The sequence below is a fragment of the Dama dama genome, chromosome 15 (assembly GCF_033118175.1).
Source record: "Dama dama isolate Ldn47 chromosome 15, ASM3311817v1, whole genome shotgun sequence".
Taxonomy (NCBI): Eukaryota; Metazoa; Chordata; class Mammalia; order Artiodactyla; family Cervidae; genus Dama; species Dama dama.
The window spans coordinates 63,500,770-63,509,916 of NC_083695.1; the positions used below are offsets into that span (position 1 = coordinate 63,500,770).

The 9,147-nt window shown below is 38.8% G+C and overlaps 1 pseudogene; it reads right to left on the bottom strand.

The window, feature by feature from the left end:
* LOC133070721 (cytochrome P450 2C31-like) overlaps positions 1–1,004 on the bottom strand; it is a 42,131-nt pseudogene extending 41,127 nt beyond the window's left edge.
* Between the last annotated feature and the right edge of the window lie 8,143 nt (positions 1,005–9,147).

Genomic DNA, 9,147 nt, shown 5'->3' on the forward strand with positions numbered 1-9,147 from the left:
GTCTCAGAAAATTGTAAAACAATGATGAAAGAAATTGAAGGTGACACAAACAGATGGAAAGATAAACTGTGTTTTGAGTTAGAAGAAATAATATATAAAATGACCATACTAACCAAGGCAATCTGCACATTGCAATTCTAACAAAATACCAATGGCATTTTTCATAGAACTAGAATAAATAATTTTAAAGTTATATGTAAACACAAAACAGTCCAAATACTCAAAGAAATCTTGAAGGAAAGAAAAACAAACTGAGCTGGAAGAATCAGACTCCCTGACATCACAATATACTATACACCTATACTAACCAAAAAAGTGTGATACTAGCACAAAAACAGGCACATCTATGGAATAGAATAGAGCACCCAAAAATAAACCCACACACTTACAGTCAATTAATCTATAACAAAGGAAGTAAGAATATACAATGGAGAAAAGACAGGGAATATAACCCATATTTTATAGTAACTATAAATGAAGTATAACCTTTAAAATTGTGAATCACTATACATCTGTAGCTTATAATAGTGTACATCAATTATACTTTCATTTTTAAAAATGAATAATAACTAAATGATAGAATCATGTTTGGGTGTCCTCTGGGCAATTCCCTTTAAAACCACTCTTTAAAAACACAGTGTCTACAGTAACAAGAGTTGGTTGATTTGCCAGCAGAAATGGGTTCCATAGGGGCTAACTCTGATAATTTAAAATAAAAGGCTAAGCATACCAAAAAAATTCAATTTAAAAAACAAAAAACCTGGTGTCTGGGACAAGACATAGGGCTGTCTTACTTACTCATGGCAAACAATTGGAAGAAACTCACTCATACTTACCTTGCTTATGGATTTGCTGACATTCTTAGTATTTATCTGGAGAATATTTCCAACAATTGGGAGAGGAGTGGGCCCAGGTGGCAGCTTCCCTTTGGCATGCCTCTGATTCCACAGAAAAAGGAAAATCAAAAAAGAAAGACAGATCACCAGAACTACAAAGGGATCCATTGTGTGCTTCGAGTGAGGGCAACTGAAAGTTTAGAATCTAAAAACTTTTAAAATACCAAGTGCAAGCTTATCACCAAACATTGAATAAGTCTTTGAACTTTTATATAAATATTGCTTTATTATCAATGCACTTTGGCCTGTCAATAGATATTTAAACAAAAACAGTTTCCTTAATACTGATAAATAAGTTTTTGATGGAAATACCAACTAAAAAATAACTTGATTCCTCAGAGACAATCATATTTTAGTAGTGAAATTTAAGCTATCAGATTTTCAAAGGGATGGAATTCATGATCACGACAAATGATGAAAGAGAGTATCTTTGTGTCAAAATTCATCATCATATGAGCAGAAAAAGAAGCACTCTTTTCTCAGAGGATCCACGGAAAGGCCAGATCAAGATAGAAGGAGGAGGCAGGGCAAATGAAGAAAGGAATAGGGACCTGGTCTTATCTTAGAAAAGAGTAGAGGTGTTCCGGAGAAGGCAATGGAAACCCACTCCAGTAGTCTTGCCTAGAAAATCCCATGGACGAAGGAGCCTGGTAGGCTGCAGTCCATGGGGTCACGAAGAGTCAGACACGACTGAGCGACTTCACTTTCACTTTTCACTTTCATGCATTGGAGAAGGCAATAGCAACCCACTCCAGTGTTCTTGCCTGGAGAATCCCAGGGGTGGGGGAGCCTGGTGGGCTGCAGTCTCTGGGGTCGCACAGAGTCGGACACGACTTAAGCGACTTAGCAGCAGCAGCAGCAGAGGTATTCCAATGGTTTTTGCAGAGCTTCTTTCTTTGTGCCAGGAGTTGTTATACCACTTACTCCCAGAGAGGATTCAGGCCAGCAGACAGTAGATAGAAAAGAGGAATAACAAATACTGAGGAATCCTCAAGTCAAGGAAAGAAATCACTCAAAGACATTAGTGGAACATCCCTTGACTGCTTATCACCCACTCCCTTCTTTGCATACCCATTTCCAATAAGGATTACATAACTTGAGCAAACATTGAATGTTCACACTTAGGTGAGGAAATACACTCCAGAAAGTGTCTAAAGACTCACAAATAAGAACGAAATTTCAAGTCTCAAAAGCTATTTGAGGAACTTCAATAGCATAACAAACAACAAATCAATCTTAAAAATCAGAAAATTAATCCCTGAAGAATTAAAAACAGAAAAAATGTTAAAATAAATAGAACATCATCAGATAAATGTAACCAAATAAAAAGAAAAAGTTAATGGAAAGGTGAAAAGCTCCTGGTAGTTAAGAATGTGGTTGCAAAAATATTTTTAATAAACAGATAAGCTGAGTGATAAAATAGATTTACCTGCAGGTTGACTTATTCTATCAGAAAGATTCAGGGGGAACAAGGGTTTCTACAAGATTACAGTACAAAATAATAATGATAAAAACTGTAAACAAAGTTGAATGATATGGACAATAGTTCTAGAAATTCTAGCAACTTTATCACAGGAGTTTCAAGGAGAGAGAAAAATAGTCAAATGTAATAATAAGCAAAGGAAATGGAATAAATTGTTCCTATCATGATAAAAGATCCAATGTACCCACCAAGTTCTAAGGAGAATTAAAGTGAGAAGAACCACACTCTCAAAATCTTGTGAAATGTGAGAACATCAAGGAAAACAAAAAAAAAGCCTAAAATGTTCTAGAAAGAAAAAAAGGAAATTATAAAGAATCAGACTCAATTTAGAATAAATCTTCCCATACAAAATGCTTATAAATGATAGATAATAGTCAAGTAAAGCCTTCAAAGATTCACTAGGAAATGATCTTTAAAATTATTATTCTATACCAGATAAACTAGAATTCAAATATAAGGTCAAAATATATATATTTTGGGGACTTACCTGGCAGTCCAATGGTTAAGACTTCATGTTTCCACTGCAGGGGGGCGTGAATTTGATCCCTGGTCCAGAAACTAAAATCCCCCATGTCTCATGGTATGGCCAAAAATAAAACAAGCAAATAAATATAAACACTTTTGGATATGTAAACATTCAAACATTTCTAATCTTGAGACCATTTCTGAAATAATTACCTGAAGAAATGGTCCAACAAATAAAAATAGATCCCCAAAAGGGAGAATGTGGAACACAAAAAAATGAGGTGCAAAATGCAAGTAAAACTATTGAGTCTAAATATGACTAATAAGTGGTAGCAAAGCTTAAAGAAATTATCATTAGTTTTCGTAAGGAAAGGGGAGCTAAAATTCTAGATGTTTTCAAAAAAATCTGCAAACTGATATAGAATGTAGGAAGTTGCCAGCATTTTGAGAGCTGTTGGTTTTACTCTCGTGTGTGTGTGTGTGTGTGTGTGTGTGTGCTCAGTCACATTTGACTCTTTGCAACCTCATGAACTGTAGCCAGCCAGGCTTCTCTGTCCATGGGATTCTCCAGGCAAGAATACTGGAGTGGGTTGCCATTTCCTCCTCCAGGGGATCTTCCCAACCCCAGGATTGAATCCGTCTCTTGTGTCTCCTCCATTGGCAGTCAAATTCTTTACCACTTGCACCACCTGAGAAGGCTGTTGGTACTAATTCTCATCTCTGATTATGTGAACAGATAAAAGCAATTACAATATAAAATGTGCTAACTAAAACTTCAGATATACCACTTAAAATGAAACACATTTCCTTTTAATAGGGAAAAGCAAAATGAAATAAAGAAAACTTGATCAGTCCAGTTAAAGACAATATAAAAGCATGAGGTCTACTAAGCATGAGATAAAAATCAAGTGAGGCATTATGACTTCTCATTTCCTTCAAATACTGCATGGGTTTTTATAAGAAGCACCTCCTGAATATACTATCCAGTGACCAGTAGAGACCAAATAAATAGAAAGATTCAAAGTGAATCATGTACAAAAATCAAGTGCAAAATAACAATGACAAAAATTGCAAAGTTAAGTGGTATAAACAATAATTATAATGGGTTAGCCAAAAAGTCTGTTCAGGTTTTTTCCATAACCCCTTTGGAAAAGCCCAAACAAACTTTTGGGCCAACCCAATAGAATGTTCTTCATTGCTAGCAAGTACAGCAATAACTTTTATTTTGGGTAAATTTGAATACTTACTTTGGATTTGTTGTTCAGTCACTCAGTAGTGTCCAACTGTTTGTGACCCCGTGAACTGCAGCACGCCAGGCTTCACAGTCCCTCACTATCTCCCAGAATTTGCTCAAATTCATGTCCATTGAGTCAGTGATGCCCTCCAACCATCTCCATCCTGTGTTGCCCCCTTCTCCTCCTGGCTTCAATCTTTCCCAACATCAGGGTCTCTTCCAATGAGCCGGCTCTTACCATCAGGTGGACAAAGGATTGGAGCTTCAGCTTCAGCATCAGTCTTCCCAATGAATATTCAGGGTTGATTTCTTTTAGGATTGACTGGTTTGACCTCCTTGCCATCCAAGAGATTCTCAAGAGTCTTCTACACCACATTAGCATATAACCACAGTTCAAAGCATCAATTCTTTGGCACTCAGCCTTCTTTATGGTCCAACTCTCACATCTGTACATGACTACTGGAAAAACCATAGCTCTGACTAGACGGATCTTTGTCAGCGAAGTGATGTCTCTGCTTTTTAATATGCTGTCTAGGTTTGTCATAGCTTTTCATCCAAGGAGCAAGCATCTTTTGATTTCATGGCTGCAGCCACATTCTGCAGTCATTTTGGAGCCCAAGCAAATAAAGTCTGTCATTGTTTAACATTTAGATAATTAATTTAGTTTTAATAAATGTTCTTTAATATTTAAGTAATCTAATTTCATAATATAGCTACAGCAATTGTATTGGCTTGGCCAAAAAGTTTGTTCTGGTTCCAAACGAACTTTTTGGCCAAGCCAATACAATTAGCATATAACCAGTACCACAAGATTGATTGAAGAAATATTTTACAGACTCTCTGTTCCAGATATTTTCCACCACCCAGTTAGCTCACGATCTTCAAAAGATGCTTTGAACAGAAATCTTTCAGCTGAATTCAGTTCAGTTCAGTCCAGTTGCTCAGTCATGTCCGACTCTTTGTGACCCCATGAACCGCAGCACGCCAGGCCCACCTGTCCATCACCAACTCCCAGAGTTTAACCAAACTCATGTCCATTGAGTCAGTGATGCCATCCAACCATCTCATCCTCTGTCATCCCTTTCTCCTCCCGCCCTCACTCTTTCCCAGCATCAGGGTCTTTTCCAGTGAGTCAGCTCTTCGCATGAGGTGGCCAAAGTATTGGAGTTTCAGCTTCAACATCAGTCCTTCCAATGAACACCCAGGACTGATCTCGTTCAGCTGAATTACCTTGAAACAACTGAGGTACCTCCCTGTCCAGTTAATAAACAGCAGGGCTGGAACACCCAGGTAGTCCTAGGTTCAGATGTGAACCTAGGACATCTGACACATCATATATGCCAATTATAACTTTAAAAAAGAAGAATGAGTGCTCATACAATAGCAGCCTGGAGGGAATGAAGTCCCTCTCTTAAGAACCATAAAACCCAATACAGGACACCCAATGTTACTTAGTCATCTCCATGACTGGTAATACAGCAAAAGGAGTCAGCCTCAGAGGAAGTCAGCAGGCAGGTCCTTAGAGACAAGAGCTCCCCTCCACAGCTTCCGCAGTAGCAGAGGAGCATGGCTCAGGGTAGAGCCTGGGGAGCTAACCACATCCAATAACACCCCAGTCTGAAAAGACCACCATGTTCCAATTCCACAGACAAGAACATAATGCATTAAGACCAGCACCTGAATGTAATAAAATCAAAATTCAACTTTATACCACATAAAAGAACCGAATTTGAAAGCAGTCTTCCATTAAACCACTATTAACATTTTAAATAATGTGCCTAGAATTTTAAAGTGCTTTTTTAAAAGAAAATAAATGACTTTCCTTAATTAAAAAATAGTAATCTTTTTTAAAATGTACTTATTTTTAATTGAAAGATAATTGCTTTACAATATTTTGTTGGTTCCTGCCATGTATCAACATGAATCAGCCATAGGCATACTTATGTCCCCTGCCTCTTGAACCACTCTCCCACCTCCCACTCCATCCCACCCCTCTAGGTTAGGGGCAGTGAAGGAACCATTAAGACAAATGGAGAAAGTAACACGGAAACATATGCACTACCGTATGTAAAATAGATAGCCAGTGGGAATTTGCTGTATGACTCAGGGAACTCAAACCAGGGCTCTGTAGCAAGACAATAATAATCTTTTTATTTGTAGAACTCTGTGACGTTTATGAGCACTTCTGTGACTATCTTATTATTTGAATCTCATAATCAACTCATACAAGTATTTTAGAATTCATTTTACAGATGAGGCAACTGAAAATCAGAACTGAAGGATTTCACCCAAATTTCCATTTCTAAGAAATGGTGACGATTCCAACTCTGGTCTTATAACTTGTGAACTCTGCATTGGAAAGTATTTCAATTTGTTTACATTCCACATTTGCTGAGTAATTATGATGTATCCTACAATCTCATTTGGACATAAAAATCTGCTTAAAATTAGTTATTGAGTCAGTAATTTCACCATGATTAAGTAAAAATAAGAGTTCAGAACACTTTGTCCCTTTGCAATATTTAGAATTTTAGGAAGCCAGGATTCAAAGATTCAAAGAACTAGATTTCAAAGAGATTCAGTTATTAGCTGTCCAATCCCATACCTAATATACACTGTCTTAGGACATTTCTGGTCTTGAAAGAAGAGTAGACTTTTTAAATGATTTTATTTCTTCTCTCACTCTCTCTCAATCTCTGGTAATGGAAAAATAGCATATTTTCAAACAATTATTCTCTCTCTCTCTCTCTCTCTCTCTCTCTCTCTCTCTCTCTCAGCATCTCTCTTCTAGTCATTCTTTTGCCTAAGAAACTTGTGTCTTACCTTTTTCTATGCAACCTTTCTGGGTGTTCATATGCCTGGCCATTTTACACTTCATAGAAGGAAGAACACATAGAAATGACTGAGGTGGAACAGATCTTAGAAAACATATAAGTAAGTAAGAAAACTTACTTCCAGATTTTAAGAGCAATGTGACAATGGTTCAGAGAGGCAGACTTCTGCATCTAGTCACACTGTGGGTTAAAATCAGAACTGCCAGTTGAAAAGTCTTTGCTTCTCAAATATAAGATGTTTTTAATCATGTGAATCTGAAGAAATCATAAACATAATATTAAACATAGGAAACACTTGCTATTAAATATTAACTTCTAGTACACAGACATGAGATAACTGAAAGGTTATGAAAGTTTATGATAACCTGTCTTACCCCAGATAGTAGGTACCTCAAAGTTTAGGGGGCAACGATCTTTTACCAGATGCCCTCAGTCAGAGTTCAAAAAGAACTAGGTTGTTAATCAAAGTCATACTCTCTTGTCCTTTGCTCTCAGTGACCATCAAAACTCTTAACAAAGAATATGTGGGAACATTTGAGTACAGAATCTACTTTCTAGGTCTCTTACCAGGATTCTAATTCATGAATAGGTAAGAAGATAGGCATTAGTGGAGGTTACAAATAACACCACCCTCCAAGTCAGCAGTGTTCAGTGCCAAGAAGGAACCTTCCAGCTAGAAAGAGTTCCCCTCACCAGGAAAGGGAGAGAAGACTGAGCAACAGGCTCCTCCAGCCTTTGGGGTCACTGTACAAACGTCCTGCTTTGATTTCACCCTACGCAGATTCACAAAGCTGAGATGTATAAGGATGGTGAGGAACAAGAAGAAAAGCAGGGGCTACTAATAGCAGACACATGGTGGGAATCACGGCAGTTCATAGTGACCTATTCAGGAGACAAACTCAGCAGATTTCACCACTGATTAAACCAACATTCTGCAAGACACCTGGCATCTCCTGAAGACAACACCAGCTTTTGTGCCACAAGTATTCACTGTATTCACAAAGTCACATATGTGAACTTAAATATTCACAAATTCACATGTATTTGCTGATGCAGCTACTAGAGTCCCTCCCCACTCCCTGTCCCCAGACCCCAGCCAGAGACCAAGAACCACACAAAGCCAGCACAGGTTTCTGAGGCTATGTGTGTGCAAGATGCAAGCCTAGACTCCCCTGGCTGATACCCACTATTGGGCATACACTTAGACTAACCCAACCCCTCCAACTGAGCACCTGCATGCCCCCAATCTGAGCCCTGTCTGTGGTCTCCACTGCAGTGCACTTGTCTAGGGGGAAAGTTTGCAGCTGGGGGAGAGCACACTAATAGCCAGGACCCCTGCAACTGCCAGTGAGCCCTCAGTTGGCCCAATCCTTGCTGCCTACCCCCCACACACACACACACACTGTAAGTGTGTCTGCACCCAGCCTCTGCCCCAACAAAAGACTGAAACTGGCCCCTACAGCTGAATTTGTGCCCACCACCAGCTCTGGCCACCACCAACACCTGTCCTAATCCCCAGTCGCTGGGTCTTGAGGCATTACTAACAGCCCCTATTGCCCTGGCAACCACTATGGAAGCCCAGCAGTGCTCACTGAGGTTCACATAGTTGTCAGTATTGTAGACTCCAGTGCGTGAGCTGAGCCTTCCCAGACCCAATTATATATCTTATTTTTTTTTAAGTTGGAGTATAATTGCTTTACAATGTTTTTGCTAGTTTCTGTTGTACAACAGAGTGAATCAACTCTATGTATACATATATCCCCTCCCTCTTGAGCCTCCCTTTGTTGTTGTTGCTGTTCACTAAGTCATGTCTGAATCTTTGTGATCCCGTGGGCTGCAGCACATCAGACTTCCCTGTCCTTCTCTGTCTCCTGGAGTTTGCTCAAATTCATGTTCATTAAGTTAGTGGTGCTATCTAACCATCTCACCCTCCATCACCCTCTTCTCCACCTGCCTTCAATCTTTCCCAGCATCAGGGTCTTTTCCAATGAGTTGGCTTTTACCATCAGGTAGCCAAAGTATTGGAGCTTCAGTTTCAGCATCAGTCCTTCCAATGAATATTCAGGGCTGGCTTCCTCTAGGAGTGACTGGTTTGATCTCCCTGCTGTCCAATGGACTCTCAAGAGTCTTTTCCAGAATCACAATTGGGAAGCATCAATTTTTTGGCGCTCAGCCTTTTTTTTTTTTTTTTTTTCATTTATTTTTATTAGCTGGAGGCTAATTACTTTACAATCT